Genomic DNA, 9,642 nt, shown 5'->3' on the forward strand with positions numbered 1-9,642 from the left:
AGGTTAGCTAGGACGCTTGGGAATAATGAGCTTTTTTTCAATGGGGAAGGATGCATTCAGAAGAGGAAGGTGGGAATATTCCCACGGCTTGGAGAGTGTGATCAATGTCACTGGATTGTTCTTGCAGAAACTGTTGAATCAGAGTCAGTTTTGCTGTGTACATCTTCAAGAATAATGAAAATGGGGGAAAGATACTTAATGTCACTACTGTATTTGAACTTAAATTCTGAGCACCCTATCTACAGGCTTTCGGTGACAGCAAGAGCCGAAAATCCATTTCTAGAGTCCCCACGTGGATTAAGCCTCCACTGAATTCCTTCAGACCACTAAGTAGGGATATGAATAGCCGTGTTCTCAGGCAAAGTGCATTGGGAAGTGGATTACCTCCACCTTTCTCCAGCCAGCCAGGAGAGGCAGTTGCCCTAAGGGACTAGGTTGAGGGTGTCCTTGATTCAGATAGGTGGGTCTACTGGGAGTCACATAGCCACCAGCCATGCCCTGACTGTCTGGGTTGGGAGGCTATGGACCACCAATCTTGTAAGCTCTTTTGGTTAACATAATGTATGCCCCCCGCCCCAGGGAGATGAACAACAGAAAACCTGGGTGAAGGGAGACAGCACTCAGTGTAAGACATGAAAACAATAATTTATGCTATCAAGGGGTCACGATGGTGGGAGGGAGGGGAAAAAGAGGAGCTGATAGAAGAATTCAAATAGAAAGTAAATGTTTAGCAAATGATGATGGCAACATATGTACAAATGCGCTTAAGACAATTGATGTATGGCATGTTCTAAGAGCTGTAAGAGCCCCCAAAATGATTTTTTTAAAAACCCATAATGTATGTATCCCATTTATGGTTCCATTCCCACTTCTAGAGTCTCCCCAGTAACTGTGATGTTTTGATGGACCACCAATCATAAATGTGTGACAATTTCCTTTATTCACCATGTCCTATTTAAGTGACTGTGCCTATGAATCCTTGAATGCCATTATGACATTGTGCTAATAGTCTCCCTCGTTTGGATATGTCTTGGTGTCTTGTCTTTGTCCCATTTAAGACTTAATATTCTCCTTAAATCATATATGAGATTTGGGACGTTTGTCCTCTGAAACAGTACGAACCAGGGTAAATTTACAAGATAAAGCAAGATACCATTTAGCATCTATGAGAGAGTATTTAAAAATCTGATGATATGAGCAGTTAGGGAGAAGGAGAGACAAATTGTGACTTTCATGAGCACATGTGACTGTACGTCAGTCTAAGGAGGCCATGTTTGGTAAGACTGCGAGTGAGCATACTTACGGCCACATTCAGCAATTCCTATTCTAAGTAAAAACCCTGAGGACACTTCCACACAGTGATACTTCAATGAGAACCCAACACAGCAGGGTCACCTCATCAAGATTTCAGGAGCCAGATCTGTACAGAGAGAGAGAATATTTTTCCAACAGAGGCTTATCTACATTCGGGGGTGTGCCAGTCCTCCTAATGACAGGCAACCACATACGAAACAGGAAGGGGTTATACAATAGGCATACGCTTAACAAGATAGGCAGGCTCTAGATTCAAGATGGCAGCCTAATCTTGATGAGGTGACCCTGCTTTATCTTGCATGCTTTATCTTGTCTAATGTCTCTTTAATTTTACCCTTCAATTACACAACTGCCTCTTGGACCCCTTTGATTGTGGAGGCTGGTACCCCACAGTGGTACAATGGTTTTGAGTTAGGCTGTGAGATAGTTTATTGTGCCAGCAAGGTCATCCGTTCAAAAACACAAGCCTCTGCATGTGAGAAAGAGAACGTTCTACTCCCATAAGAGTTACAGTCTCAGAAATTCACAGGGGCATTTCACAGCGGCTCTCAACCGTCCTCATGCCTCGACCCTTTTATGCAGTTCCTCAGGTGGTGGTGACCCCCGACCATAACATTATTTTCATTGCTACTTCATAACTGTGATTTTGCTACTGTTTTGAATCGTCATGGAAATATCTAATATGCAGGATGTATTCTCGTTGTTACAAATTGAACATAATGAAAGCATAGTGAATAATCACAAAAATAATATATAATATATTGTGAAATATTGATTTCTAATGACAAATAAATGAAATTTTGTCTGGAAGCATGGTGTAGCATGAGTAACAGTCTGTTAGGTAGGCTAGCATAGGGCTGGGGGAATGTCCGTTAGTGCATGCCCAGAGGGTCAAGCTACAGAAACAAAGGAGTGCCATACTGCACATGCTCAGAGGTTCAGGTTTCCCGCCAGGAATGCGTGGGTGGGAGCTGTACCTGGATTGGCCCACCTAGGCCAGGTGAATTCAGCCAATGGGGTCGTCCGCCATGCCTCCCTAAGTAGGGCCCACTCCCTTCTGATAATGATAAGTGGTTGTCTGTTTACTTGTAGGAGATACCAGAGAGGTCAAACCCACCCAAGGATGACCAAGGTTAGGTAGCCATTATCAGCTGTCTAGATCAAGCAGACACCACTGTTTATCCCACAACAAATGTGGGCACACCTCTAGGTCATCCCCCTCCTATTGATGTGTATTGCCTATGTTGCTACACCTCCTTATGACTTAGGTTATTGTCTGCTATCAGGGGACTTGCATGCCTCCCAGAATAGTAATTGTCTGTTTTATTGTATGAGACACCAGAATGATCAAACTTGTTCAAGAATGAATTGTATTGCCCCTTTCTGTGATGTATGACTCTGTAATCAGATCCCCCTAAAGTGATATGATGCGTGGTTATCAATAAATAATAAGGCTCACTGATTGAGGTGGCTAAGGAGGATGAGGCAGCGGCTTCTTCTCTGACGGCTAAGCCCCCTCCACGAGGACCATCTAGCGGGGCTGAGGTGAGCGATGCTACCAGGAATTGCATCTGACTCCATTACTTGACTCCATCCTTTAACTCTCATGCTCTCTATGACTTTACTATAATCTCTACTTATTATCGCTGTACAATTGCGCCTGCCGAACCTGTGATGTTTTGTGGAGTTCCTTCTTCCCTTTAACCCCACAAGGAAGGGAGCGGAAGTCTGCTTTCTTCACTTCTAAGAAGCATTTAGGTTGCATTTCTTGGAAAACCTATCTGTTCTGTCTTCTAGAAGTCCATGGTATATTCAATATTTTTCACCCACACCACAATCAAATGCATCAATTGTTTTGTCTTTTTCACTCTCTGGCTTTCGAATGTATATGGGGTGATTGAAAAAGCTATGATTTGGGTAACTGGCAGGCACCTTTGTCATCAAAGTGAGAGTCTGCTTCTTAAATACCCTTCCATAATCATTCATATTCATATAGCAATTTTATAAGTTTATAATAATACTTATTGATCTCAATTCTTGGTAGATCCCTTAAAGATATCTCAGTAATCCTTTACAAATAACCTGAACTGGCAAACCCAACTGTATATCTTCCAAAATACCAAAACTATCATGAAGTGATATACTAGGTTGTATCATCTCAGTCCTTGAAATAATTTGCAATGGCTGTTTCTTCTGAGGAGCCCTGGTGGGGCGGTGGTTAAAGCGCTGGGCTGCTGAACAAAAGCTGGCAGGCAGAATTCACCAGATCTTCCAAGTGTGAACCTACACAAAACTTGAAGCACGACATGCCCTCAAAGTTCTTTTGTCTCTAGTTCCTCTTATGCCTAAAGGACTGTGGCTACAAGACCTACTATTAAATGATATTTTCACAGACCCCGCCCAGCCCCATCACCTCCTGCAGGACAGGTAAAATTAGAGAAAGAGGTGGAACTCAGTTGATCTTTTAATATGCTTCTATTCTTGAAGAGAAATTCTGAAAGACTCTTAAATTACCAGCACATTCTGGAACGTGTCTCCATTTTCCCGGGGATAAAGTCCAGAAGTCTCCAAAAATTGGTGATCTAAAAGACCCTAAGGACTACGGTATTCAAATAAAGTCTTTTGAGCCACCGCAATCAAGCTGCGCCTCCGTAGCTTCAGCTCCGGGCTGATTCTGGGCGGTCCTACTGGCGCCCCGCCCCTCGTAGTCCGCCGAGTTTCTCAGCGCCCAGCAGGGGGCGCTGCGCGGTCCCAGCCGCCGCCGCCGCCGCCGCCACCGCCGTGCCGGCGCTCCCCCTGGTCCACTCGCTGCGCCGGTGCGGGCGGAAGGGGCGGGGCGCAGACGGGAGCTCCTGAGTCCGCAGTCGCTGCAGCGGGGAGGGAGGCTCGAGTGGCCCTGACGTACAGGTAAGTGCGCCGCTACCTGAGGCGTCCAGCCTCCCGCTCCGGGCGGCCGCGCCCCCGGCCCGCGCCCCTCTGTTACTGCACCTTGCGCAGCTGTAGGGCGAGGCGCGGCGCGTCCCTCCGCTTAAGCGTCAGGCGCCCTGCCCTAGCCCTCGGAGCCGCGCCACGGCCCGCGTGCCCGGGACTGCGCGGGGCGGTGGGGGGCGCGAGCCTGTCCGCCCTTGGGTCCGGCCACAGCGCGAGGACACCGGTGTCCAGTTTCCCTTGACCTTGGGGCTCCGAGGAAGGTGCACCGCCCTCGGGGGTGGGGAACCCGACCCTGACTCACTCGCCAGGCTGTAAGGACGCCGGAAGGACATTTTAATTGTTGCTTGTTCGTATTAAGCTGCCCTAGACCTAAAAGCCGGCCCGCTAACGAGAAGCGGTTCCCCACGTCACTTAGGTCAAGGACAGAGTTGCTTGGATCCCAAACGTTGATTTCCTGACAGCCTCGGTTCTGATTTTCCACCTACTTCATCTGCAGCGTTCACCTATGTCCTCCGGTGGACTTCTTGTAGAGAGAGCCCCGCACCACCCTCGTTAAAGAGATCTTTTAAAATGCCAACCCTTTCTGGTCCCTATTTGAAATCTTTATGTGGCTCCCAAGCTGCTGTGTCAAGTCCAAACTCTGGTACCCATGGCTTTGGAGAGCTGGCCCTTATTCTCCAACCCCATCTTTCTGTGGCACCACCCCCACCCCCACCCCCTAATGCACTGTGGTCTTCCTGTGCAAATCCAAAATGCAAGCTCACTCACTGCCTTCTCAGAGCGACCCTCTCTAGGCCAACCCCTGATAACGCTTTACGGGAGTAGAAAGTCATCTTTTTCAGCGGAGGCTAGTGGTTTCAAACTCCTGAACTTGCTGTTAGCACCCCGCGGCACTATTCTGAACTCGGGAATTCAACAGAAGGGATATAAAACAGGTGAAGGGCCCCACCAACTTGGAGTTTATATTCTAGTCGGGGAGACCTACAAAAAACAAACCACACAGTAAATTAGATAAGATGTTAGAAGTACTGTGTAGGAGAAAGAGGAAGAAAAAGTGAGCTAAGTAAGAGATAGTTGACTAAGATGTTCATTCAATAGAGTTGGCGTGGTTAGGCCTTATGGAGTAACATTTGAGTTAAGACTTAAAGGAAGTAAGATGTTAATCCTGCATACATCTGGGACATGCAAAAATTCATGTCCTTCCCAGAAATGTGGCCAGTGTGTATGAGGAGCAGTGGGATAGTGGTGTGACAGGAACTAAGGGGAAAATGGGGTCAGCTCACACGGAGGGTTGTGGTAGGGACTTTGTTTCTCTGAGCACTTTTGATAAGGTTTTGAGGACCAGCGTGGGCAGATCTCAGTGACTGTTTATAAGAATCACTAATAAAGCAAAAGAATCACCAATCTTGCCGCTCCGGGGAGAATAGACTCTCGTAGACCCTCCTGACCAAACTCAGCGACAAAAGAGTCACTGATGGAAGTGGGATTCTGGACATATTTTGAAGGTGCAGCCAGCATTGTTTTCTGATGTGACAGGTATGGATAGGAGAGAAAGAGAAGAGTCGAGCTTAATTGGAAGCTTTGGGTCTGAGTAACTGAAAGGACGGAGTTGGCAGTAAGAGGTGGGGAAGGCTACAAGCAGAGCAGATTTGGGGGTGGAGGTTTTGGGGAGGGTGAGGGGAGGCCATTAAGTTTGAGGTGCCAAGTAGAGATGTTGAACCAGCAATTGAGTATTGTAATGGCCACCGTCAGTTACTTGCATTTATGTTTTACTTCAATGAACGGATTCAAAGTACACAAAGTAAAAGACTGTGTGACGTGGCTTCCTAGCATGAAGATGTCAGGGGAAAAGAGGAAGGAGGAGACAAGGAGTCTGAGGAACAGCCAGGCTAGAGAACAACCAAGTGTGGGGTCCTGGAAGACAGGTGCAAAAGAAAGACGTGATATCCACCACTGGTGAGAGTACCTATGAGGACTGAATGGGGAAATGAAAGGAGGAGCGCTGGTTATGGGCAGTTCCTGCATTTTGTTGTACAGAGAGCAAGGAAAGGAGCCGTAGCTTGGAGGACAGTGGGTCCCCAGAAGGTTTACTCGTCTGTTTGCTTATGTTTGAGAAAACCAACAGCCTAGTGATGGGAATCTCACTGCTATCCAGTTGATGCCAACTCACAGAGACCCTATAGGTCAGGGTAGAACTGCCCTTATGAGTTCCTGAGACAGTCACTGTTTACTGGAGTAGAAAACCCCATCTTCCTCAGAGCAGCTAGTGGTTTCAAACTGTGCGCCTTGAGCTTTGCAGCCAAACGCATAACCACTATGATGCCACAAGCGCTCCCTGGTGATGGAATGATCCAGCAAGCAGGAAATTGCTACTGGCACTTGCAGTTTCCCCACAGTCTCCTTGTGCATCCCCGCTCTGGGCTGCAGTTCACACAGGGCCCGGCCACCTCTGGACTTCCTGCTTCAGTTGTGTTCTCCGATTTCAAGTTACCTTAGCCACATACTGCTGAAGTGGCCACTCCTTCAGAGCCAGGACTGTGTGTGAAGTAGATGTAGTAGGATGCTCATTTCTAGGAAATGAACCTGCAGGTGTGAGTTAGTTAGTTTATTGTGCCAACCTGGCCGATAAACACATGTGGGATTAATTGAAGGGCGGAGGGATAAATGGCTTGGTAAGCCTCGCCTTTGCAGTTCTCGGGTCTCTTGCTTTGTGATGGTCGCACCTTAGCAGTTCCCTGCTTCAGCTTGCAAGATTGACTTCATACAAGATATCCCCAAGGAGAAGCCACATGGACTTACCCCAATGCAGCCCTGGGTGCTGGAGCACCCATGTGGAGACCCCTGCCAGTGCTGAGATGCTTACACGTTCACTGACTCAGCTTTCCTCCTACAGTTGGCATCGTAATGTCTGCTTTGTGAGATGGAAGAGGACTTTGTGGACTGGTGTTGGACTTATGGGTTAATGGGTTAATGTTGAATTGCAGGCTTGGGCAGCACTGGGTTGGGATGTTTTCTTGATGCACACTTAACCTATATATAAAACTCTCTTATACATGAGTGTCTGTGGATTTGTTTCTCTAAAGTACCCAGACTAATGCAAGGTGTTAGCTGAATTTTGTATGTGCTGGGCAGAGAGGGGATGGGAGTGACGAACGAGCACGGCCTGATTGGAAGCTGACGCAGGACACACATCATCAGTGCCGCACGAGAATGGGGAAGGGAAGGACATGGTGTGGTATCTTGTGGGCAAGGAGTCTCGAGGAGAGGCTTGTGTGGAGCTGGAAGTGGGGTCAGGGGAGAAGGCCATATGAAGACAGATTTTTTTTCCCCCCAGACGTGGAAACTTTTCAAAGAAATATAACAAACCCAGTTGGTTTTCGTGAGGCTGGGCCCCTAGTTTGCTGCCTCCTCTGGCACCACTGACCCCCCACCACCAGTATGAAAAGCCCTGAGGTAGAACCTGGGTTCTCAGGTTGCCCCCATGTGGCCCTGAGTGTGCCACTGTTAGAATCAAAAAATGGTCATTGTCCCCTAGCTTGGTTTGCAACATTTTTGTAATTGTATCTAAACTTGTAGCATATGCCAGTGTTTATTGGCTGGAAATTGCAGCAGCCCGCAGAGAGGGAGGAGCTCGAAAACACAAAGGTAATACTTGTTTGGACAATTGGTTTCATAGTTTCAAGCCAGTTCTTCCCAGTTCTAGCCAAGAACTGAAATGGTTTCAAATCTGCAAAATGTAGGTTGAGCAAAATAAAAATTAAGGATTGATATCCCACTAGAAACTTACCGTCCCTTTTACACAACAAGGGCTTGGGGTGCCGGTGAATGGCCTGCAGAGTCAAACCGCAGAGTCCCATTCAAAGATGGAGTAGCTGACCAGACCTCTTCAAATATCACTCCACCGTGCTGTCCTTAACCCAGCCGCCCACATGGCGCTCCTGAGGCTTTTACTGTGACTGAGCCTGTTCAAAGCTCTTGTTTAATGTATTCACACGAGTTTGCTTTCCAATAGCTATTTATGTTAATGATAGTGTAGGAGTAAGCATAACTCTAGTTGTGATTTATGCAGAAAGTAACATCACAGCCAACCATTACTCACAGGAGACAATATTGTGGTGTGAAGGCCCTTTGGGTGGGAAATGTGGGGCCACAGAAGACAAAGGTTTCCCATCCCCATCCCTGGGTGACCGTCATCCAGGATGAGTCTTCTAAGTGGGGACGGTGATAGTTCCTCCTACTCCCTGCTCCTGAGATGATTCATTCTTTTGGGTGTGAGAGTAGATGGAGGTTAGCTTTTGTCTAGAAGGGGAATGAAAAGGTGTCATGGTGTGGCAGAGGGGGCACTGCACTGGGGTCAGAAGACCTAACCTGCAGTTGGGCTTCGAGGTAATTGGCTAGACTTTGGAGCAGGGTACCAGGTTTGGGTAGGCTTGTTAGGAGTAAATAGGATGATGTCTGTAGGGCATTGTGTTGAAAAGATGGCTGGGAGTTGCAATCGTGGCTCAGTCTATAGACACTAGCTGTCTGGTTTAGGAAGTTGTTAAATTGCTCCAAGACTCAGTTGTATTGGTCTGTAAAATGAGGGGTCGGCCCTAGGTCATACCAAAGAGCCTGCCTCTTTTCTGCTCTGCAGACACATAGAGTTCTGGGAATGTTCTCAGGCCCCAGGCTCAGAGATTGACACGTGGCCTTTGGCATTGCAGCTCATATGCAGAAAATAATTTGCTGACTTTTCCTAGACCAGTGCTTTCAAACTTTTAAAGAATTACTGCTGCTGTTTTACACCATTCAGTCTGAGCACAGCGATTCCATTTTTCCACGAATTTTTAGAAGCCCCCTCCGGTATATGTGTTTGTCCTAGTCATGGTCTCATGAAGGAGTGTCTACTCCTCTTCTGTGTGACAGGCTCTAACACTTTCTACATTCTCCAATTCTAGTTTTAATTTATAAATTATCAAGGGCTCATGGGGGCGCAATGAGGAGCTGATACCAAGAGCTCAAGTAGAAAGCAAATGTTTTGAGAATGATGATGGCAACAAATGTGCAAATATGCTTCACAAAATGAATGGATTGCGCTGAGTTGTATGAGCCCCCAATAAAATGATTTTTTTTTAAGTAAAACTGTTAGTAATGCTGCATGAACCACAGTTTGAAAGACACTCCTATGAAGAGTGATGAGTCAGCATTATTATTGCCAGAGTCTTCATCTCCCATGACATGAGCATCTTATAAACTGGCTGGTGGAGACCCAGCAGCAGGTAGTGATTTCATACAGGGTGATCTTGGCCCTAGACTTGGGCATCACCTGGATAAACTCTAATGAAGAGCCAGCCCACACTCCTGAAGGCCAGGATAGAAAGCCCTGGCTGCGTGCCTAACCCTCCTGTTTTCAAAGTA

General features: G+C 47.0%; 1 protein-coding gene across 2 annotated transcripts in view; it reads left to right on the plus strand.

The window, feature by feature from the left end:
* The first annotated feature begins 4,144 nt into the window (after positions 1 to 4,144).
* MTRES1 (mitochondrial transcription rescue factor 1) overlaps positions 4,145 to 9,642 on the plus strand; it is a 29,724-nt gene continuing 24,226 nt past the window's right edge. For both annotated transcript variants that reach the window (XM_045294466.1, XM_045294468.1), the window contains exon 1: positions 4,145 to 4,221. The gene's annotated coding sequence lies outside the window, so the exon portion shown is untranslated. The remainder of the gene's footprint in view (positions 4,222 to 9,642) is intronic.

This window comes from Echinops telfairi, unplaced genomic scaffold (assembly GCF_000313985.2).
Source record: "Echinops telfairi isolate 266 unplaced genomic scaffold, ASM31398v2 ScPeMD7_3533;HRSCAF=4204_0, whole genome shotgun sequence".
In the NCBI taxonomy this organism is placed as follows: domain Eukaryota; kingdom Metazoa; phylum Chordata; class Mammalia; order Afrosoricida; family Tenrecidae; genus Echinops; species Echinops telfairi.